The sequence below is a fragment of the Notothenia rossii genome (assembly GCF_949606895.1).
Source record: "Notothenia rossii genome assembly, chromosome: 1".
NCBI lineage: Eukaryota > Metazoa > Chordata > Actinopteri > Perciformes > Nototheniidae > Notothenia > Notothenia rossii.
The window spans coordinates 25,053,923-25,077,688 of record NC_136912.1 but is presented as its reverse complement, the minus strand read 5'-3'; the positions used below and the strand labels follow the sequence as shown (position 1 = coordinate 25,077,688).

General features: G+C 41.6%; 2 long non-coding RNA genes across 2 annotated transcripts; one reads left to right on the top strand and one right to left on the bottom strand.

Annotated features, from left to right (window-relative positions):
* Nucleotides 1-4,799: 4,799 nt before the first annotated feature.
* On the bottom strand, nt 4,800-8,275 carry LOC307025370. The gene is made up of 3 exons (XR_013804140.1): nt 7,996-8,275; nt 6,483-7,097; nt 4,800-6,023 (listed from the first exon to the last, which is right to left on the bottom strand). It is a non-coding gene; the product is annotated as an uncharacterized lncRNA (long non-coding RNA).
* A 2,376-nt stretch (nt 8,276-10,651) lies between these two features.
* LOC307041586 lies at nt 10,652-12,263 on the top strand. The gene is made up of 3 exons (XR_013808802.1): nt 10,652-10,737; nt 11,166-11,507; nt 12,025-12,263. It is a non-coding gene; the product is annotated as an uncharacterized lncRNA (long non-coding RNA).
* Nucleotides 12,264-23,766: the final 11,503 nt, after the last annotated feature.

The window sequence follows — 23,766 nt, the reverse complement described above, 5'->3', positions numbered from 1 at the left end:
TGCTTTAGACCAGAGGTGCCCAGTACGTCGACCGCCGTCGACCGGTCGACCGCGGGGGCAATGCTGGTAGATCGCGAGTCATTCATAAATAAATAAAAATCCAGCTCCGTTAAAATAGACAAAACAGGTTTTGATCCCTCCTCCCTTGGCCTCCCTGCCACTTAATTCAGGAGTTGACTTGATTGACAGAAAAAGCCACCTATTGCTTTCCAGTCTGTTAACCCAGAATGCAAAGCGATACAAAATCAGTCAAGTGCCGGGAGAGACAAACAACAAAATGAGTGCGGGAACGAGCAAACAGCTAAAGACATACCACTTCCACACAGAATGAGAGGGAGAATCTTTTTGGTGATGTCACATTCTAAGGTTATTTGCCTTATTTGTAAAGCAAGCGTCGCTCTGCCAAAGAAAGGTAACGTGGAGAGGCATTATCGGAGTGTTCACAAGGCATATGACAGCGACTTCCCTCCGAGTAGCGAGTTGAGAAAGAGAAAGGTCATGTATTATTGCTACACAAACATTATCTCTTGGTCTTAGTGTCGACAACTCGTTTCTAACATGCAAAAAGACAAACAAATGCGTCTATAGTCGGTGTATTTTCTATCTTTCCAATCCAGAAGAGATCTCTCTCTCCCCCGTCTGTTTGCAAGGGGGCGGGGCAGTTTACACACACGCATCTGCTACATGCAGCAACACACGGAGGAGATGGTGGAGAGAAGCGCTCCAAGGTGTGGTTACATGTTACCCGTCTTGAGGTGGACAATGCTCGTCACCAAAAGTGTTTAGCATGTAAGGGCGGTAACACGAGCAATTTGTCTAAACATTTAGCAAAAGTGCACCACATTCAGACGGACGAATGCACCGGGTTTGACTATCTTTCTAGTAGCTCTGTGGCCCCATCCACGAGTAACGTTTCCACGTCAGGTGTTATGTATGCTAGCAGCAACACACGGAGTTAACTACATTATACAAACATGGGTTAATGATTAGAGGTAACTGAGTTATTTATTTTGTTAAAGTTTCAGCTATTCTGTTTCCAGTTCTGTCATAAGATTATTTAATAAGATTTGTTAAAACATTGTTGTTTCTTTTGATGTGAAATATTATTTATTTAATTCAAATAAAAAGCAATGTTAATTTTGTTCACAATTTGTTAAGTTAATTTAATAATATATGTATTTTTGAATCAAGTATTCATCTTTATTGTCTTCATTGTTAGTTTCCACATGCCTAAAACAACCTCAAACTAAATCTAAAAGTTGATGGCTAAATAAGAGCGTTTGAGAAATTGTGCAAGGCACACAGTAGTAGTCCGAATAGTCGATTAATCGTTTCATTAATCTATAGATTAATCGATAATCAAATTAGTCGTTTGTTGCAGCCCTATTGTAGTTATCCCATGTAAAAATAAAACGTGTTATTCAGCAACCCTTGCAATTTGGGATTTTATTTTTGGTTGGTAGACCTCGGTTAGCTGGTCATTTCAAAAGTAGCTCACCAGCCAAAAAAGTGTGGGCACCCCTGCTTTAGACAATAAGAAATATAAAGTTGACTGTTGAGTTGCTCAGTCTTTTTAGATTGTCAATACTATTACTGTATAACTAATATCTCAGGTTAAGATTGGTCTTTAAATACATGTTGTCTTTTGAATTGTTTGTCTAAAGTCAAGGACCTAGAACTGGTACTTAGTTTTAATGATACAGTCTGGTTATTATGCTGTTTGGAGGAGGCCTCACAGGTAAGAGCACTAACTAGCTACCATCACATGTACCTTAGCTTGACTTAAATGTATTAAACGTATAGTTAAGTGATATCAAAATATAAATAACTAATGTCATGCAAACATATTAATATTTGCTTGATTCCAGTATTGAATTTAGCACAATTGCATACAAACGTTAAGGGATTTTAAGATTCTGAAGTATTATGCTAAAAACTCAATAACTTAGATTATTATTTATAGTTTTGCTGAATAGTTTAATGTCCACTTACCTTAGAAACGTAAGATGCCACGGCAGTGTGCAAATGGGGAGCATGTTAGCTTAGCTTGGTAACTTCAGCTAGCTCTGGAACTTCCAGGGTTATGGCTAGAAAGGATCCGTCTAGTGTAAAACTCTGGCGAGAGTTTGGCTGAATGTCACGTGGCTGAATGTTTACGTTTGGCAGGTAGCCTTTCAGTTACGATCGTCAACATCAGTTGGCCACAGCAAATGATGGTGAGAAGCTAAACAATCTATTAATTATGTCAATGACAGGGAGTGTGATTGTTGAAATAGGGTGTTAGCGGTCTTGTTGGTGTTCAAAGAAGAATGACAACACTGTAGATCACCAACACTATGGTTTATTTTTTATTCACAGGCAAGTCAACATTGTCGCAGTAAAAGTCCCAAGATAGCTCCTGGTGCAATAAAATGTTCCCTTGCAGTGTTTTACTATTATGTCTGAGGTTTCTCTATTAATATTGCTGCTGCATTAATGTGTATGTTGCATCATGTTACTGCTGTAGATGTGTTTCCGAGCCGCTCCGATTACAACGAGAGTTACAACGAGAACGTGAGGTCATATTTACACTAGACGGATCCTTTCTAGCCATAACCAGCGCCGTATAGACTGAGAGTTATGTCATCTCCGTTCACTCCAATGGACCACTTTTTTACAGCAATGGCGGATCGTGGAGCCTCTCAATCGTTCCCCGGAAGTTAGCGCCAAGGCTAGCAGCGCAGTAGAGTTGCAGCATAATAGATCGTTTGTGACGGACTTTTAAAGGTAAGAAGAAGTTTAAAGATTTATATTGCGGATATTATCAGTACATCTGATTCAAATTAACATGTGTATTAAGGGATGTCAGTGGGTTATCCCTAAATTAGTAGATTTAGGGAACGTTTACAGATAACAGATAAAGCTACCAGATCAAGTTAGCAGCACACGTTGAACAGCCTTTTAATTGTAAATTCCGTTCTCTTAATGTCATTTCGTCCAACATTGTTGAATTAAGAAGAGGGGCTTCTAAACTGGATTGTATGCGGGGGTGGAGGGAGTTAAATATTAGATAAATATAAAGTTTGGTGCGTGTAAGAGTGAGTGTTTTTAGCAGAGCCATATTGTGTCCTTGTGATTATGTTGATTATTACCTGTCTGTATAATGTTGCAGCTCAGCTGATTTTGGATTGATGTCAAAGGGAGAGGGACTTAAGTGAGAGTGAAAACACAAGGTAAGTTTAATACTACTGTTTTATATAAGTAAGCATACTAAACATGTATTATATCACTGTATTATATAAGTAATCTTGTTAGTAACCTACTGTATGGCAGGTGGAGGGGCAGTGATGTTACAGGTGGAGGAGCCAGGGGCGCAGCTGCCCTGTGTCAGGGGGGTATGCAGCAACAATTTTGGCGCCCCCCCCCAAATTTTTTTTTTTATATATATATATAGTAATAATAAATAAATAAGTCTGCTGGACATCGCCTTTAAATAATAAGGGTTTATTTTAAAGCATATCAGCCACTGTAGGTCTACCATCATTAAATAATAAACAAATTTACACATTTACAATCATTATAATCAATGCAACATAAAACATTAAAACATTAAAATGCAAAAGTAAGCTTACAAAGATCCATTAGAACACACTCTGTTAACAACAACCACAGATGTAAATCACTTTATAGCTAACTCTGGTACCTGAACTGTCTTGTACACGGCCCCTGACAAATAAGCTAATAAATTAAAAAAATTAAAAAATGATGTAGCTTATGTAACAATGTTGCTACCTGAGATTGTAGTAGAGCACTCTTTAGTTGCTACTAAATCGTAACATGGCGTGCCTTTGCACTTGCCCATTTATCTAGTATTGCATCGAATGAAACAGTTCGTGCCACACTGTTTTCAATTGAAATGACTGCTAATTGGGTTAAGCGATCATTGCTCATGTTGGAACGAAGGTATGTTTTAATCAGCTTTAGCTTGCTGAATGATCTCTCGGCAGAGGCAACTGTCATAGGCATTGTCAGGAAAACTCTCAGGGCTACTGTCAGATTTGGGAAAACCAAATCAAGGTTCTCCTGTAGGAGGACATTTAGTTTATCCAGAGCCTTTTCATGCCCCCTAAGTAGACGGCTTGCTGGGTAAATTTCCTGAATGATATCCCTTGAAACATCATCGGTAGCCAGTGCATATCTTGTCACTGATTCCTCCAACTCAGCTTTTGTCATGTGTTCCATTTTGTAAATGAACTTAAACTTTTCGGACACAAGCTGAAGATTGCAAAATCTGTCAGACAACTCCTGAATTACAGTGTCAACAATAACATTAAAAACCATGCACCTAAAATGGGTCTCAGGTTCCTGTTCAAAATGGCCAGTGCTTGAATCATCTCCATGAAATCTCTTTTGCTTTCTGCAACGTCTTTCCTTAAAGTCAGGGGAAGCATCCATCTCAATGGCTAGTCTGCGTGCAATGTCAAGGGATTTCTGAAACCCCTCCTCTCTATACTTACAGAAGAATTCTTTCAGAGAATCGATCATCCTTATGGCAGTGTCCATCGAAATGTTCACTGCTTGCATTGCCTTGCTAACAAACGTGATCTCTGACAATAGATCATACCAAATCAAGAGGCACATCAGAAACTCCATGGTAACAATCTCGCCAGAGAGCGACTTTGCCTCTGAGACTGTTTTGCCGTCTTTTTCCACTTCCTCAAGCTTTTCCAAAGCGTCAAGAATCCCCCCTAACTGGAAACGCACAGCATTGACAGAGTCTATTTTCGCCTCCCACCTGGTTTCACTGAGAGGCTTTAGAGTAATGTCCACAAACTCTTTGAGGATATCCCACCTCTTCACCGAAGCTGAAAAAATGGTGTACAGTCTCTGGATAGTGCCAAAAAAGGTAAGACACACTCTGTTTGATGATGCAGCATCACATAGGAGAAGGTTGAGACTGTGGCTACAGCAGGGGATAAATAGTGCCTCTGGACACTTCTGCTGCACCAAGGCTTGAACACCTTTGTGTATACCTCTCATATTCGAGCCATTGTCATAACTCTGTCCCCTACAATTCTTCAACTCCAACCCCAGGCTATCCAGCACCCCAGTCAGTGTTTCTGTGAGACCTTTACCAGTTGTGTCCTTCACAACTATGAAGCCAACAAAAGACTCATTGATGGTGGCTTTCTTTTTGTCGTCCGTATGAACATACCGGATTATGACTGAGGCCTGCTCCTGCTTTGAAATGTCAGGAGTGCAATCCAACTCCACAGCAAAGTACTTGGAGGCTTTGACCTGGGCACAAATTTTACCAAGTACACAGTCTGCAATTGAATCTAAAAATTCATTCTGAGTGCACCAGGAAAGATATCCTGTGGTTTTTTTAGCCGCTACCTTTCTAAGATGCTCTGCTAGTGTGACATCATATCGTGCTATGACCTCAAGGACACCCAGAAAATTTCCATTTTTAGGATCTCCTAATGTAGCATTCTTCCCCCTCAGTGGCAAGTTCCTTTCTGCGAGAAAGAGTATGCAATCGATCACTCTCGTTAACACGCTTCTCCAGTGTGCCTTTTCAGCTTCTATGGCTTTTTGCAAGGTACTGTCAATTGTCTTACCAAGGCGTAAGCGAGATGTTAATTCTTTCCACAAAAGATACGCGTTGATGTGTAAACCACTGGTTTCATGGTGCTGCAGCGTTTTTGAAAGACTCTGCCAGTTATTATATCCCACCACAAAGCGTGTGTCAACAACGCTAGCTCCACCGAAAAGTTTACACGCAAAACAATACACCTTATTCGTACTTTTAGAATACAGTAACCAATCTCGTGCAACTTTCTCTCCATTTGACATTGTGCGAAAACAATACGCTTTCGAAAAACACCTTCTAGACTTCTCTGATCTTGGATATGGCCCATCAGGACATTTGTTTGGGCCATTTTCAACAACACACTGCCTAAATGAGTCCCCAATCTGATGTGGTGGTGGCCAGTCTGATGGATCTTCTGAGTAAGGCCTTGACTCAGCCCTCTCCTCTTCACCTCTCTGTTCCACAACCTCATCTTCACCTCTCTGTTCGACATTCTCTTCCACCTCATCTTCACCTCTCTGTTCCACATTCTCTTCCACCTCATCTTCACCTCTCGGTTCGACATTCTCTTCCACCTCATCTTCACCTCTCTGTTCCACATTCTCTTCCACCTCATCTTCACCTCTCGGTTCGACATTCTCTTCCACCTCATCTTCACCTCTCGGTTCGACAATCTCTTCCACCTCATCTTCACCTCTCTGTTCCACATTCTCTTCCACCTCATCTTCACCTCTCGGTTCGACATTCTCTTCCACCTCATCTTCACCTCTCGGTTCGACAATCTCTTCCACCTCATCTTCACCTCTCTGTTCGACATTCTCTTCCACCTCATCTTCACCTCTCTGTTCCACATTCTCTTCCACCTCATCTTCACCTCTCGGTTCGACATTCTCTTCCACCTCATCTTCACCTCTCTGTTCCACATTCTCTTCCACCTCATCTTCACCTCTCTGTTCCACATTCTCTTCCACCTCATCTTCACCTCTCTGTTCGACATTCTCTTCCACCTCATCTTCACCTCTCTGTTCCACATTCTCTTCCACCTCATCTTCACCTCTCGGTTCGACATTCTCTTCCACCTCATCGTCACCTCTCGGTTCGACAATCTCCTCAAATTCCACCTCTGTGGTGAGTGGCTCTCCATCTCTGTCTGCACTATTATCCCCAAAAAGGACACAGTGAATAGGTTGGTCAACAGAACTTCAAACCATACTGGACATTGAGTTTTGTGTGGTCAAACTAATAGAACTCCTACTACCTGACATCATCACTGGTCTCATCTGTACTTGATGCCATCGCCGACCTCATGTCTGTCTCATTCACTCCTTGCCTGTGTTCTTTTCCACTAAGATATATTGTCAAACAAACATTATGAAATAGATTTTCCATATTAGTTTTTCCTTATTAATAATATTAAAATAATATTAAGAAATGAATCTGTTGGTATCAAGACCCCTACACTTACACCTAATGTTAGACCTACCTGTTGCCTTCCCCTGTCTTTCCTGAGCCACCATCCTCACACCTGAATAAAATGAATTCACTGTTAAAGCAGCTGTCTAAATTAAATTATTATATCAGCCCAGTGATAAGGCAACTTAATAATAAAAAAAACAACACTATTATGCCGTGTAAGGTTGTGCTGCTGTTGAAAGTACATTCACATTTTGGATTTTAAAAGAACAAATAAAAAACACTATTATGCCGTGTAAGGTTGTGCTGCTGTTGAAAGTACATTCACATTTTGAATTTTAAAAGAACAAATACGGAGAGCTACTTAGCACAGACCTGTAAAGAGATGTGACCCTGTAATAACAGCTTCTGTGTCACCAAACAGATGTATAGCCTGTATGTCTGACAGCACAGCTAACATAGACAGCTAATGGCAGCACAACATATTTAAATGATTCCATGGTTAGCTATGTTTTCCAGCTTCTTGACATTTATTGTGCATGCTACCTTATATTTACCAGTTGTTATTTTACCTTAATACAATTTGGACGTGACATGCATGGGGTTTAACCAAAATCTAAATGTAGCTATCAGAAACATCGGTTTGCATTAAAGCTAGCCGTAAACCACACTTCAGCTGCTAGTGTTAGCAAACACTAGCCAATCTGAGAACAGTCTGTTAACATGAACTGACATTTGCAAGCCTCTTATTTGGTAGCAAATGTGTGCATGATTCCATGATAAACCAGAGTTATTGCATTAGTTATGTTTTCCAGATTCTTGTCATTTATTGTACATGCTACCTCATACTTTCCATGTCAGCGCTGGCGCAGCAACATTGGTTTGCATATTCTAAGCTAGCCATAAACCCACCCACCTTTGGCTGCTACATGCCCAGTGTTAGCATACGCTAGCCAGTCAATATTTCCAAGCACAGACAGACGTCACACTTTAAATCATCCTATTCCTACCTGTTGCCTTTCAACATCCACTTATTTAGCTGTTGTCGCATCCCTTGACACGCCGTCTCCTTTTCCCTCTTTCTTTTTCTATTTTCTGCCCCCGACCGCTTTTTTGGTTTATCCATGATTTCTTTTTGACGTTAACTCACAACGAGCGCCTGCTCCTCAGTGTTCACGGCGTCCCTGCTCGTGCTCCCTCCTCTATGTCAAAATTCTATGATGGAATCTTATGAGATAGGGCGCCCTTCTCTAGCATATTACTCCTCTAAAATGTTTTAAAACCTTAAGGAAATGCAGAAACCATTTAGAAACATAAAGAAAATACCATTTTATTTTTATTTAATTTAATTTTTTTTTTTTACCATCGCTTGTTGGGCGCCCCCACTGGTGTGGCGCCCCTATGCGTTGCATATAGTGCATACCCACTTTTTGCGCCACTGGGAGGAGCAAGACTGCAAACTCACAAGACAGAGAAATCAAAGTTTGTTCTCCAGAGAAGAGGTTGATTTCACTTCAATTTTTTATTTCATATTTTCTAAAGATGTAGAAATGGCACAAAAAAAACTTGAGAGGTGTAACCAAGACAACTGTAACAACATGAGTAGAGATCTACCAAGGTTTTTCAAGTCCCTCTCTCACTCCATTTTGCCAACCCAAACTTCCAGGTACATGACGGGAAACCTTGCTTGTTTTTGTTGTTTGCGCTCCTCTGGCTGGGTGCTGGCAGGTGGAGGGCAGTGATGTTGGCAGGTGGAGGGGCAGTGATGTTACGGGTGGAGGGGCAGTGATGTTACGGGTGGAGGGGCAGTGATGTTAGCTGGGTGCTGACAGGTGGAAGAGCAATGTTTAGTCCAAATATTTCCATTGCAACGACTAATGGAAATGATTGCAGCTGTGGATCTGTTTGGGGGTTGCTGGATGTGGTAGCTTGGCTGCTGTTGTTCCTTTTCACCTTTTTGGATTGGCTCTTGCTTCCAAAATGGAAGAACACACACAATGGAAAAACACTTTATACTTACTGGACATGTTATACTCATTACATACTGTATATAAAATATGACCAAGAATGTGAGACAACTTTATAGAAATTCATATCACATTTGTTACTGATGCCATTTGTCATACTTTGTTAAACTCACAAATAATAAAGTTCCATAACTTCAGTTGGGAACAAAGACCACACCTTATCTCCCCAAGGCAATTTCCCATCCAATAGGTGTGCTATATAGGTGTGTATAACCCTTTCTCCTGTCTGTTACTCCCTCTTTCAGCACAAGAACCAGAGGGGGATTCAATGGAGCCTGAATACCTGCATTGAGACCCTCACCCTGCACCCTGAGTCTCAACTCTGTGTTTTTCAAGCCTTTCCCTGTTTTTTTGTATTAAAACAAACATTAAGCTTTCCCAATGGTGTGGTTTTCGTTTTGTGAAAAAGTGCAAATGCAGTGTTTGTATATAATTACCTCACATATTTTTTTGCTGTTGGTCGTGAAATTGCTCCTGCTGACTTGAGCCAGCCATTTTTTCCTCCGCTCTGTGTCAGTGGGGAAGCCGTACATTCGTACTCCTTTCTCTGAGCGATTTGAGCATCCCCAGGCAGCACAGCAAACCATGGTGGTGACTAGGAGGCAGCACAGCAAACCAGGACAACACGGAGGAAAAGGCACAGACAAACGGCATGATATGCTATTCAATTTTTATTGAATTCCATGTATTTGCAATGGATGTTCCTAAAACAACACATTTAACATCATCATCATCATCATCATGCTGCTGCTGCTGCTGCTGCTAGTCCTTTGATAGTCACCTGTCGGTCTCCTGTCCTTTCTGAAAGCCATAAAGATGACATTATTCATTTAGATAACTTGTGTCCTCAATTACCATGGGATTACTGAAACTACCATGAATTTAAGAAAATGGTAGAAATGAATCTAATCTGAATTTTGAAGCATTCCTTTAGATACCCTCCCTCTAAATATATCAATACACATTAGAAAGTGATGCTCCTGACTACCATACAAGTTTAAGAAGATAATATTGTTTTTAAAGAATTCAAAGCTATAAACAGCAACAGGCTCTTTAGCCAATGCACTGTTAGCCTTACATGTAAACTAGTTGTTCACACTAATCCTAATATTATCACTTAATATTAGCAAATTCTATTTTATTTTTTAAAACATATTGATGTAAATACATACTCATATCGATTTGTTGTATAAATATTGCAAATCAAAACCTTTATTCACTAATAATTACCAAAAATCGTAGTTCTATCTCCTGTTATCAATGCATTCACATTGCCCGCCATGAACTTCCGGGGAACGATTCTCGTCTGCATGAACCACGTGACGATAACCGTTTTTGGACTTCCGCTGTCGTAACTCTTCTATCTATATGGCGCTGGCCATAACCAACTTCCAGCTCGGCGGCAGAAGGTCCCGCCTCAGCTCCGCCTCTTTGCCCTTATTTGGAGCAGGCTGGAGAAGGCGGGAGTTGAACTCTGACGTCACTGTCGAGCCGTGAGTGGCCGACTCCGCCGACTAAGGGCTTCTCGGCCACTCTGCAGAAACCTATGGGTGACGTCAGGGACCCTACGTCCATTTATATGTCTATGGTGTGAGAAGAGTTACGACAGCGGAAGTCCAACAACGGTTATCGTCACGTGGTTCATGTGGAAGAGGATCGTTCCCCAGAAGTTCATGGCGGTCAATGTGAATGCATTGATAACAGGAGATAGAACTACGATTTTTGGTAATTATTAGTGAATAAAGGTTTTGATTTGCAATATTTATACAACAAATCGATATGAGTATGTATTTACATCAATATGTTTTAAAGATAAAATAGAATTTGCTAATATTAAGTGATAATATTAGGATTAGTGTGAACAACTAGTTTACATGTTAGGCTAACAGTGCCTTGGTTAAAGAGCCTGTTGCTGTTTATAAATTTGAATTCTTTAAAAACAATATTATCTTCTTAAACTTGTATGGTAGTCAGGAGCATCACTTTCTAATGTTTATTGATATATTTAGAGGGAGGGGATCTAAAGGAATGCTTCAAAATTCAGATTAGATTAATTTCTACCATTTTCTTAAATTCATGGTAGTTTCAGTAATCCCATGGTAATTGAGGACACAAGTTATCTAAATGACTAATGTCTTCTTTATGGCTTTCAGAAAGGACAGGAGACCGACAGGTGACTATCAAAGGACTAGCAGCAGCAGCAGCAGCAGCAGTATGATGATGATGTTAAATGTGTTGTTTTAGGAACATCCATTGCAAATACATGGAATAGCATATCATGCAGTTTGTCTGTGCCTTTTCCTCCGTGTTGTCCTGGTTTGCTGTGCTGCCTCCTAGTCACCACCATGGTTTGCTGTGCTGCCTGGGGATGCTCAAACCGCTCAGAGAAAGGAGTACGAATGTACGGCTTCCCCACTGACACAGAGCGGAGGAAAAAATGGCTGGCTCAAGTCAGCAGGAGCAATTTCACGACCAACAGCAAAAAAATATGTGAGGTAATTATATACAAACACTGCATTTGCACTTTTTCACAAAACGAAAACCACACCATTGGGAAAGCTTAATGTTTTGTTTAATACAAAAAAACAGGGAAAGGCTTGAAAAAAACAGAGTTGAGACTCAGGGTGCAGGGTGAGGGTCTCAATGCAGGTATTTAGGCTCCATTGAATCCCCCTCTTGTTCTTGTGCTGAAAGAGGGAGTAACAGACAGCAGAAATTGCCTTGGGGAGATAAGGTGTGGTCTTTGTTCCCAACTGAAGTTATGGAACTTTATTATTTGTGAGTTTAACAAAGTATGACAAATGGCATCAGTAACAGATGTGATATGAATTTATATAAAGTTGTCTCACATTCTTGGTCATATTTTATATACAGTATGTAATAATGAGTATAACATGTCCAGTAAGTATAAAGTGTTTCCTAATGCTGTGTATCCAACCACTATGGAATATGTATGTGGGCAGACAAAACTGAGTTGTTCTGTGTGTGAAGTAACCTCAAGTCACTCCGCAGGCACATTTTGATGCAGACCAGTTTGTCAAGACAAAAAAGGGCAAGACTAGACTGAGAGCAGAGGCTTGTGGTCAAAAAGAGAAGGGCCCCTGCACCACGATTCACCCCGGGACCTGTATCTACAAAGCCCATAGCTCATGATCACAGCTATAGTGTGAAAGGTGACACAGGTATAATAAGTATGACCTCTTAGTAACAAAAGTCATATTTCTTATTTTTAAGTGGTATAATATTTTAAATGTTCGAAAATCTACAGTGCCATGTCTTCTACTTACATTAGTCTCAAAGATTGAGGGAAGAAGGGATGAGGAGACTGAGAGAAAGGAAAGTGAGGGTGAAGAAAGAGAGGACATGGCTAGTGAGGAGAGACAGGGAGGGTGGACACCACCCACTCAGCCAGCAGCCAGTCAGCATACGAGGGAACCAGCAGCCAGTCAGCATACAAGGGAACCAGCAGCCAGTCAGCATACAAGGGAACCAGCAGCCAGTCAGCATACAAGGGAACCAGCAGCCAGTAAGCATACGAGGGAACCAGCAGCCAGTCAGCATACGAGGGAACCAGCAGCCAGTCAGCATACAAGGGAACCAGCAGCCAGTCAGCATACGAGGGAACCAGCAGCCAGTCAGCATACAAGGGAACCAGCAACCAGTCAGCATACGAGGGAACCAGCAGCCAGTCAAATAGATCTATTAAGAAAATTAAAGAGAAAATTAAAGAGCCAAGAAGGAATCACCAAAAAAGCAAAGGCTGCACTAAGAAAAATCATGAAGGAAAATGCAGCTCTCAAGAAAACAATGAAAATTAGGGAAAACAAATATAAGAAAACGTTTTCAAAAGACCAACTTAAGGCATTAGGCAGACTCACCACAAAGGGGATGAAATGGAGCAATGAGACAATTAAGAAGGCTTTAAAAATTCGCTTTGCGTGCAGACCAACGAGTTACAAAACTCTGCAGGAATTGCAGATTCCCCTTCCAGGAATAAGGACACTGCAAAGAAGGATGCAATGTGTTAAGTTTGAGCCTGGTGTGTAACAGCTAACTTCACTGCCCCTCCACCCGTAACATCACTGCCCCTCCACCTGCCAACATCACACTGCCCTCAACCTGCCAGCACCCAGCCAGAGGAGCGCAAACAACAAAAACAAGCAAGGTGTCCCGTCATGTACCTGGAAGTTTGGGTTGGCAAAATGGAGTAAGAGAGGGACTTGAAAAACCTTGGTGGCTCTCTACTCATGTTGATACAGTTGTCTTGGTTGCAGCTCTCAAGTTTTTTTTGTTGCCATTTCCACATCTTTAGAAAATATGAAATAAATGAAGTGAAATCAACCTCTTCTCTGGAGAACAAACTTTGATTTCTCTGTCTTGTGAGTTTGCAGTCTTGCAGTTTTGCTCCTCCACCTTTAACATCACTGCCCCTCCACCTGCCATACAGTAGGTTACTAACAAGATTACTTATATAATACAGTGATAGAATATATGTTTAGTATGCTTACCTATATAAAACAGTAGTATTAAACTTACCTTGTGTTTTCACTCTCACTTAAGTCCCTCTCCCTTTGCCATCAATCCGAAAATCAGCTGAGCTGCAACATTATACAGACAGGTAATAATCAACATAATCACAAGGACACAATATGGCTCTGCTAAAAACACTCACTCTTACACGCACCAAAGTTATATTGATCTAATATTGAACTCCCTCCGCCCCCGCATACAATCCTGTTTAGAAGCCCCTCTTCTCTAATTCAACAACGTTGGACGAAATGACATTAAGAGAACGGAATTTACAATTAAAAGGCTGTTCAACGTGTGTTGCTAACTTTATCTGGTATCCTAGCTTTATCTGTTATCTGTAAACGTTCCCTAAATCTACTAATTTAGGGATAATCCACTGACATCCTTTAATACACATGTTAATTTGAATCAGATGTACTGATAATATCTGCAATATAAATCTTTAAACTTCTTCTTGCCTTTAAAAGTCCGTCACGAACGGTCTATTATGCTGCAACTCTACAGCTCTGCTAGCCTTGGCGCTAACTTCCGGGGAATGATTGAGAGGCTCCACGATCCGCCATTGCTGTAAAAAAGTGGTCCATTGGAGTGAACGGAGATGACGTAACTCTCAGTCTATACGGCGCTGGTGTGTGTGTGTGTGTGTGTGTGTGTGTGTGTGTGTGTGTGTGTGTGTGTGTGTGTGTGTGTGTGTGTGTGTGTGTGTGTGTGTGTGTGTGTGAGGTGTGATTTGTGCCAATGAACCAACTCACTGAGCTCACTAACGTGTCGATCGTCGCCTACCATGCCGTGAACTATGCCGCGAGAGAAGTAACGTGACACTCGTCGCCACCCCTCTCGTCTGAGAAGCTACGTGACGTCTGCGTCTGAAGTTACTTTTATTTTGGTAGCTTTCACCAAATAACCCAGTAATGTTACAGACGCAGTTGCTGTTCAAGCGAGACTCTATTTCAATATAGTTTTGGTATTAAAATAATGTTACACCCCTTGTATGCCCTGAACGCAAAAACAACCACAAACAAGAATATATATTTGTAATGATCAAAATGATAACAAAGGCTGAAAAAACAGGAGAAGCCTGTCTTCCCTTGGTCTCCAGGAGAAAACTGTATATCACCAAGTTTTCATAGTTTTGTGTGTAAAATAGATCGCTGCAGTGAACACGACTTTATGTATTTGTTTATGTTTTTTTTATATGGAGGGATGCAAGAAGTTCAGAGAAGAAGCAACCCCTATATATTGTTTATTTTATTTCTTTTCATTTTGGCCCCATGGTAGAGGCAAATATAGAGTTAATGTGCGGAGATTGTAATGTCCCGTTTACTAAAATATGTATTGTTTTATGATGTTTAGTTGACAAAATAGTCACTGAGCTACATTTTGCTGCACTCAAGCATACATCTGAAGACAAGAGTTGTGTATATATATTAGGGCTGTCAGTCGGTTAAAATATTTAATCGCGATTCATCGCATGATTGTCCATAGTTAATCGCAAATTAATCACACATTTTTTATCTGTTCTAAATGTAGAGGGATATTTTTCAAGCTTTTAATACTCTTATCAACATATGAGTGGACAAATATGCTTTATGCAAATGTTTATTATCATTTGAACAATGAAAAATATTCTCATGAATATTAAACACAACAACCTCTGAACATTACAAATATTCGCCTCAATTCGAACTTCTCTCATACAATAATAGAATACAAAGTGTGTGTGTGTGTGTGTGTGTGTGTGTGTGTGTGTGTGTGTGTGTGTGTGTGTGCGTGCGTGCGTGCGTGCGTGCGTGTGTGTGTGTGGAGAGACACTGTGATGGATCGTTGGAGCTGTGCAGCTCAAGGCATATGCTCGAACGGGAGCTGCCTGGACGCTTTCTGTAATCATGTTGCGCGCACTATCCGTGCTGAGTGTGCTGACTTTTCGTACAATGTCCCACTGTCTGGCTACCTGCATAAAGTCAAGTGCTCGGCGCAGTTGTCGGCGAAATGTCGCTCCTCTGTTTTCATTGAAACAGCTCCTTATATCCGTTAGCGCAGCTAGCCAGCACCAGATGCTAACAACAACAATACACGTAAGGTCTCTCTCTCGCTCGCTCGCGCCACACATACACACACCCTGCCGGTCCTCCCGATGGCCAGTCCGGGCCTGCCGGTGAGCGTGGAAGTGTGGTCTGCCACAAGCGGGCGGCAGGAGCGGGGCTGTCAGCTTGTAGATGGTATTTTAAACTCGATGCGCTCTGAAACTACGGGGCGCCCGAGGACCAAAAATACACATGCTTTAATCGCGTTAAAATAATGAGTGGCGTTAATTTTTTTTTGCGTTAACGCGTTAACTTGACAGCCCTAATATATATATATATATATATATTTTTTGTATAGATGTTGCAACTATACAGAGCTTTGGCAATACTATATGTAACTGAGGTCATGCTAATTGAATTGAATTGAGTATACCTTTAAGTGGGCTATCAGGAAGAAACAAAAGTTCGCCAACACATTACTCTACTGCTGAGATAGGCTGTACAAAGACGTGAAACGATATGCTGCAATGTCTGTGTATTTTTGAAGTAACAACTTGCACTGAGTCTTAATCAGGGGCGCCGCCAGGGATTTTGGGCCCCATGAAAAGATATCACATTGGGCCCCACCACCAGGCCCAGGCCACGCCAACCAAGCACAATGCTGTAACCACACCTCAAGAACCCAACCGACTAATTTATGCTTTAAATAACTCTACCTGTACAGGCTTGCATCTATCTTGTAGTCCAATACTAACTACACAATGTTTACTGACACTGAGCGGTGATCATATAACACTGTGCAGACGTGTAACATTCTACTGCAGTATAATTCACTATTTGATATAACACTAACATTCCTGACAATAGATCTCAATAGTCATCTGTTATGGTGTACATGCCTTTTTAATAAGATTTTTCAATGGAACATTCAAAAATCTAAATAAATATAACTTAAATATACATGACCTCTTAAATTAAAATAAAGTGAACATTAACACCAATATTATCATTTATAACATGCTATGACAAAAAAAATAACATAAGCAGCAGATTTATTTTATTAAATATACATACTACAAAATAAGCAGGTATTAAAGTCTAAACGGACAACAAAACGGAAATGGAAATGAAAAGGCCTGATGGTGGTGCTAAATCAGAGCCTATTACCTGTTCTCAGACTTTTTCTCATCATGCGTCTTGTGTGTACTGATCCAATATCGTTACCATAGCCTTGCCCTTTAACAGTTATTACGAGCCCTGGCTCAGCCTTACTCACCAAGAGCCCAGCACCTAGCCTTCTTATAGGCAAAGTCACTGATCAAGTGCTTGAAGTCCAGCTTTCTAGCCAACTGGCTTTCAATGGACAGCGTGGCAAGACTGCAAAGCCTTATGGGGGGACAGGGCTGCTGAGCCTAAAGATGGATCTGTTGGTCCTGGCACCAGGGGAGGGACAACTGATTTAGTATGAATAGCTGCTAAAAATGTACCTGCATTTATTAAATGTCAGCTAAAAGAGGAGTGAAATGAAAAACCTCTGAATTTTCTGTGAAGATATTAACAGTACTTAAAGGTCGGGTAGGTCATTTTGGAGAAACCAGCTTGAGTGCGCTAGAATTTGAAAATACACAACCGGAAAAAATCTGCCACTTCCTTCAGACTTCCTTACAGAGCCCCTCCTCCAACACACACGAACACGCACATAACCAATGAGGGCACAAGATAAGTTTGTGCACAGATGGAAGGCTGACAGGCAGGTAGGCCATCCAGTTATTTTAGCCGGGCCGGCTCAGATGATTGGTCGTGCTTTTTATAGTACTAGGGCTTCCACAGATGACATTTTTTTATGGATTTATTGTCAAAGCACTTAAGATATTCATTGCTATCGGGATGTTAAGAGCATTCCATGGAATATAACAAAAAGTGTATCTCGAGTGGGTTTCTCAAACTTACCTACCCCACCTTTAATGTCAGCAAAACATTACAATTATTATTTACAATGGACTACGCTTAGCTAACAGACTAATTTCCACCACTCATGGACCACACCCACCTTTTCTTTTGAAAAACTGGGTGACATACTGTCACCCTTTAGTCCCGCTCTCTTGTCTTTCTCTGCTTTCTTTTCTTTCTTGAAAGCCTGACTTTGTTAGTCATTGAAACATCGTACACACGTAAGTAGGCACTAGCATCCCTGCTCACATGCTCTCACTCTCTGCTAGAAAGGGCCGGTGCTGCACAGCGTTTGGAGGCAGGACCAAACCATTACATGTAAATAGAGGGGGGTGTTTGATGCTTTGGATAATTAACTTTTGGAAGAAAATAAGTTAAATGAATCATACGTTTAGTGAGTACATTATCAATATGACGTTATATTAATGTTAATTATTGATGATTGATGAAAGGTTATTTAAAAAAAAAAATCTTAATGTTCTAACATTTTTTGGGGCCCCTGTCAGTCACAGGCCCTTAGAATCATCCTAACTTTTCACCCCCTTACGGCGCCCCTGGTCTTAATACATCACTTTATTTCATTATTTTCCCCCTTCATTTGAGAAACACTATCCAATGATTTATTATGTTTGTGTTACACACACACACCATTACTGAATTAATTCTAAAAACAAGAATAACCTATACAACAATAGGGAGCCCTGGCTCAAGGACGGACAAAACAAGGACACCACACATGATTCTTTTCCAATTACAGTATATTTATTTAAAGAGAGTAACTAAATTGTGATATCAGTTTAATCACTAATGTGTGTGTAGTGTACGGGTGTGTGATGTGTCAGCAGGGCCGGACTGGGACCAAAGGTCAGGCCGGGAATTATACACCCAGCCAGGCCATACCAGTTTGTTTTGGGGGCGTTTTGCTGGATGTATCGTCAATATCTACAACGTTCCTGTCCTACTCAGTTGCAATTTCCCTTGTGCCTGAATCTTGACTTGTCTCGTCAACCTCCTCAGCATCTGCTGGTACTGAATAAGAACCGGCATTGGGATGGATTAAACTCTGATCAATAACTATAATAACTTATTGAGAGAACATGAACATAGCTTTCTTATACTGTTGTCATTACATTTCCTTTGGTTTTGTTCAGTGTCAGTCATAGCTGAAACAGTTTCCTCTGTACCTGCCAGTTCTGTCCACTGAGCTCTGCATCTCTCCCTCAGGGCCATCACCATCAGCATCATCTGATAGTGTTACTGAATAAGGAGAACATGTAATCATTACATTAACAACTATGTATGAAATAACATTATTCAAGAACATATATTACACAACACTTATTTTATCACTTAGTTGATCCTGTATTTGCATGGCCTAATACCATAATGATTGTCTCCCCTTTAGACAACATAACTATCTCAAGTTATTCACTCACAGTATGAGAGGTTTGTATACAGTTAGCTGCAGTCTAACGGTTATACATATATTTGCCTTGAGTAACATTAAGGACATGTTTGGGTTTTGTGTAGCTTTATAGTCTCCAGTCACACAGAGCCTGCCACTAACTTAGCATTGGACTGAGAAACTGTTTTGTTGACAGTCAATGTGCTATCAGGCTACAATATATAATAAGAAAAGTGGCTCATATAGTGGCACTGACACTAGAAAAGTGGATCACATCACTCCGGTTCTGAGATCATTACACTGGCTTCCAGTCTGCCAAATAATTGATTTTAAAATACTACTGCTAGTTTTGAAATCACTAAATGGCTTAGGACCGTGGTATAGACTACCTACTCCACTGGCGGCACATATCAAACCCGGGCCGGGGGGCGGGGCCAGATGACCGGGCGCTTTAAACCCAATAAAGCTTGACAAAAATATCGGGAGTCCGCGGTATGGTAATCTGACGCTCGTGCGTAAAAAGTCGCTCAGTCAGTAAGATTACAATTTAAAACAATGTTTGAAAGAAAAGTAACTAAAGAAAAGGTGTAATATTTAAGATTTCGTTTCTGCAAAGGGTATAGAAACAAAATATATATCAGAGATAATAATGATATAACATGACATAAAGTCCAACAAACCACAAGGACAACGAAAACATAGCCTAATAAAATGACTACATTTCTGACACACCATTCACCATGGACAGCCAGCCGCCACCATGAGAGCACAGCAGTGTAAAATTGGCACGGCGGCCCATACATTCACGTACAAGTAGGCTACTGTACAAATTAAATTTGAAGTGTACTCCCCACTACTTGAAGGGCACTCGGCGAGCCTTGCGCTCCGCGAACTCGTCCACAATCCGCTGTATGTCCAATTTCTTGGCTCGGTCACTTTCGATGGACAGCAAGGCCAGTCCACTCAGTCTCTCCTGTCCCATCGTGCTCCTCAAATAGTTTTTGATGAGTTTTAATTTGGAGAAAGAGCGCTCGGCGGTTGCCACGGTGACAGGAAGAGTCAGAAATAAGATGAAGGCTGTGCAAACCTTACTGAATGTAGATGTTACTGCTGGGTTGTAAACAATTAGCATTTTTACCAGATCCGCGACAGATTTTAGTTTTTGTATTTTGTCCCTGAAACAGGTTCTGAAAGAAAGCAGCTGGCCAGGGAAGCTGGCGGCGATGTCCCGACTGTAATAATAATAATAATAATGCATTTTATTTATATAGCGCTTTTCACGACTCAAAGACGCTTTACAATATGAGGGAGGGTAGACAAACAAGGACAGGCAAACAAGTAAGTATAGTAAAATAAATAAAAAGGCAGTCAAGAGGAAATTGATTGAGAGGAGGGGGGCTTATGGGTAGGCAGAGTTGAAAAGATGTGTTTTGAGGCGGGACTGAAAGACTGTGAGGGACTCAGAGTCACGGAGATCTTGGGGGAGGGAATTCCAGAGCCTAGGAGCTGCCACTGAGAAGGCTCTGTCCCCAAAGCTGCAGAGTGTGGATGTGGGAATGGATAGGAGTCCGGCTGCTGTGGATCTGAGGGACCGTGGGGGTTTATAAGGAGTGAGAAGGTTTGTGAGATAAGGGGGGGCCAAATGGTGGAGTGCTTTGTAGGTGAGGACCATCATTTTGTAATTGATGCGATGGGAGACAGGAAGCCAGTGGAGCTCTTTGAGGACTGGGCTGATGTGATGCCATGATTTGGTATGTGTGAGGAGACGTGCAGCTGCATTTTGACTGTAGTGCTCTCTAAGCCGCTGGGCAGCTTGGTGTAAATCCTCATCCTTTGCTTGTAGTAGTGTGTTGGGGTGAATTGCCTCAAACATGTTCACAGTTGCATTTAAGATGGTGAATCTTTGGGACAGTTGCTGGATGATTATATCGAGACATGCATTGAAAACGGTCACCCGAAAGTTGCTCTCTGCGTCAGTGAGGCGGCTGTCTTCAGAAAGTTCATCAAAGTGTCTCTTAACTTTCCTGGCCCTGGTTGTTTCAAACTGTGTTTGACTTCCCCATTTAGTAGCCAGGGCAAGAGTGGCGGACTTCGCCTCATCAAATTGTCCCCTATACTCCACCAAAACACTGATGGCATTTTGCAGTAGAGTAGATGCTTTGAGAATATCCGCGTCTTTTGCTTGCATTAACTGTGAAGCACAATTTATGCTTTCCAAAATCTTGGTCTGCATGTTGACCAAAAATAGAAAGCTAAATTTGCTTATGGCATTCTTGAGTACACTTGCTTCATTGCGCTCATCCTTTTTGTCACTGGTAAGGGATATTTTGACGAGTGCTTTTATAATGTCTCCATATCTGTGCCTTAACGCAACAAGCGCATCATGGCGAGATGACCAGCGAGTTGGACATAAGCGTTTTAATGTGATAGTTCTGCTCTCTGGCGTGATTAACTCACTGAGCAATGCCCATCGTTTGATACTGTGACCAAAAAAGTTGTAGAGCGTCCCTACAGTGTCATAGAACTGCTTCACTCCAGGGATATTTTTAACAGTCGTTGAGTGCTAGGTTGAGATTATGAGCAGCGCAATGAACATAGTGGGCAAGGGGCTCCTTCTCGGCTATTCTTGCTTGCACGCCTGAATACACACCAATCATATTAGCCGCCCCTTCATAGCCCTGTCCGTGACATTTAGACAGATCTAATCCGTTTTTCTCTATAGAACCAAGGATTTTGTTTTCAAGCTCTGAAGCTGATGAACCTTTAGTCACTTCAAAACCCAAAAAGACTTAATTGATCTGTATATCTGTTGCAATATCCATGTCGTTCTTAACAGCAGTTATGTAGCGGTAAACCTGACTCAACTGGTCTATCTTTGACACATCTTGCGTTGTGTCCATGATGACGGAATAAAATGGGGCTTCGTTTATTTCATCAATGATGTCTGCTTTCACACGTTGAGATAATATGTAAATAATCTCATCTTGAATCTGGTGACTGAGGTATTTCACTGACCCTTCTGTTCGGTTGATTAGCTCTTTCAAAACAGGGTCGTAGCGAGCCAATAATTCTATTATTGACAAAAAGTTGCCAGCTTTTCCCTGACCTAGAACCTCTCGATGGCCCCTGAATGCCAAGTTGCTTGAAGCTAGAGTGAGAGTTACATTAACAATGCGCTCCACGACCTGTCTCCAAAATTGGGCGGCATTACGCACATTCCTCTCCATGTCAGCGTCTATTGTGCCGTTGGTTTTCCACTGCTCATATACTACGCATGCACCAAGGTGTATTTGAGTGGATTCATGCCTCTCAATTTTAGTAGAAAGATGTTTCCAGTCTTTTATTCCGTTTACCCATGCATAGTTGTAGAACGGTGCCTTTCGGTTGGCAAAAAGCCAGCAAGGCTCACAGTAGCAGCAGTCCAATTTTGGGGAATAGCACATCCAGCTGCGTGGAAATTTCATCCCAACTTTAGTGGTGGAGGTGTAATAGCTTTCTGAAAAGCAACGGTTATCCTTGTCTTTGGGAAATGGACCTTTGGGTTTGCATGGGCCCATTTTAAAGATATATCTTTTGATATTGGCGTCCTCAATGTTTTCAAAAATAGTTTGCCCGATCAGTCGGAAAACGCTCCAGAGGATAATTGCAGGACACATCATGATCCGTGGTCTGAGTTTCACCCGTAGGAGTAGCGTGAGGAGGAGACCTGTTGCTGCTTTCATTCCCAGTGTCCGGTACTTCTTCACCTTGCGGCGCAGCAGGTAAGGAGCCGGAGGGGGAGGGGTGCGGCTGGTCAAGCGTCAGGCCTGGCTCTCCTCTAGACGAGCAGCTAGCAGCTGCTGAGTCGTCCCTATTATTATTATTATTATTATTATTATTATTATTATTATCATCATCACTACAGCCGAGAGACAGAAAAGGAAATAAGCTAGACGAAGTAACAACAACCATGATATCAACATTTACCACAAACTCACATTTTCTTGTTGACAGTGTGTGTCCGTGATTGTAGCCTACCTGTAAATCTGGCTAACCCCCACTAACGTTGTTGGCGGGCTGGGGCTCGGGGATGAAACACGGCTGGCTGTGGCAACAACTTCAGGTTCATCTCCCGCAGGAGGAGGAGTAGGACAAAAAAAATATCCATCTAGCTTGGACAATTTGGCTTTTCCTTGGTCCTTTTTATCTTTTTCTTTGCGTTTTGTAGCTCCACTTTTGTGTTTATAACTGCTCATGCTTAGACAGTGCTCTGTTGAATGAAAAGTGATTGATGATGACGTTGACGTTCATTTACGTATGATGTTGATGGACGGCTGTTGATGACGATTTTACCCAAAATACATTTGGAGACAATAGAAGGGATTCACTTGCAATTGTTCATGTTTTAATGTTAAATGTGAGTGTGAAAATAGCAGCACAAGTTCAACTCATATTATAGGCTACAATGCTTTATACCTAATATGACTAGGCACGTCAGTGCACTCAGTGGCGCGAGGCAGCAGGGCCCGCCGGCGAATATCTCGGGGGCGGAGCCTGCTGCCTCGGCGACGGGCCCCCATTGGGTCCCGACCGTCCCGGGCCCGGGGAGCCCTGCCCCTACAGCCCCCCCTGAAGCTCCGCCCCTGAGTCCTACTCCATCACTATGAAGCATCCAGGAGTCTCAGGTCTTCTGGGTCGGGTCTGCTCTCTGTTCCGAGAATAACCACTAAACATGGAAAAGCAGCTTTTAGTTATTATGCCCCAACAATTTAGAACAAACTGCCTATATCATGCACGTCCACCGAAACACTTCCTATTTTTAAATCCAGACTAAAAACGCACCTATTTGCCGCTGTATTCTGTACC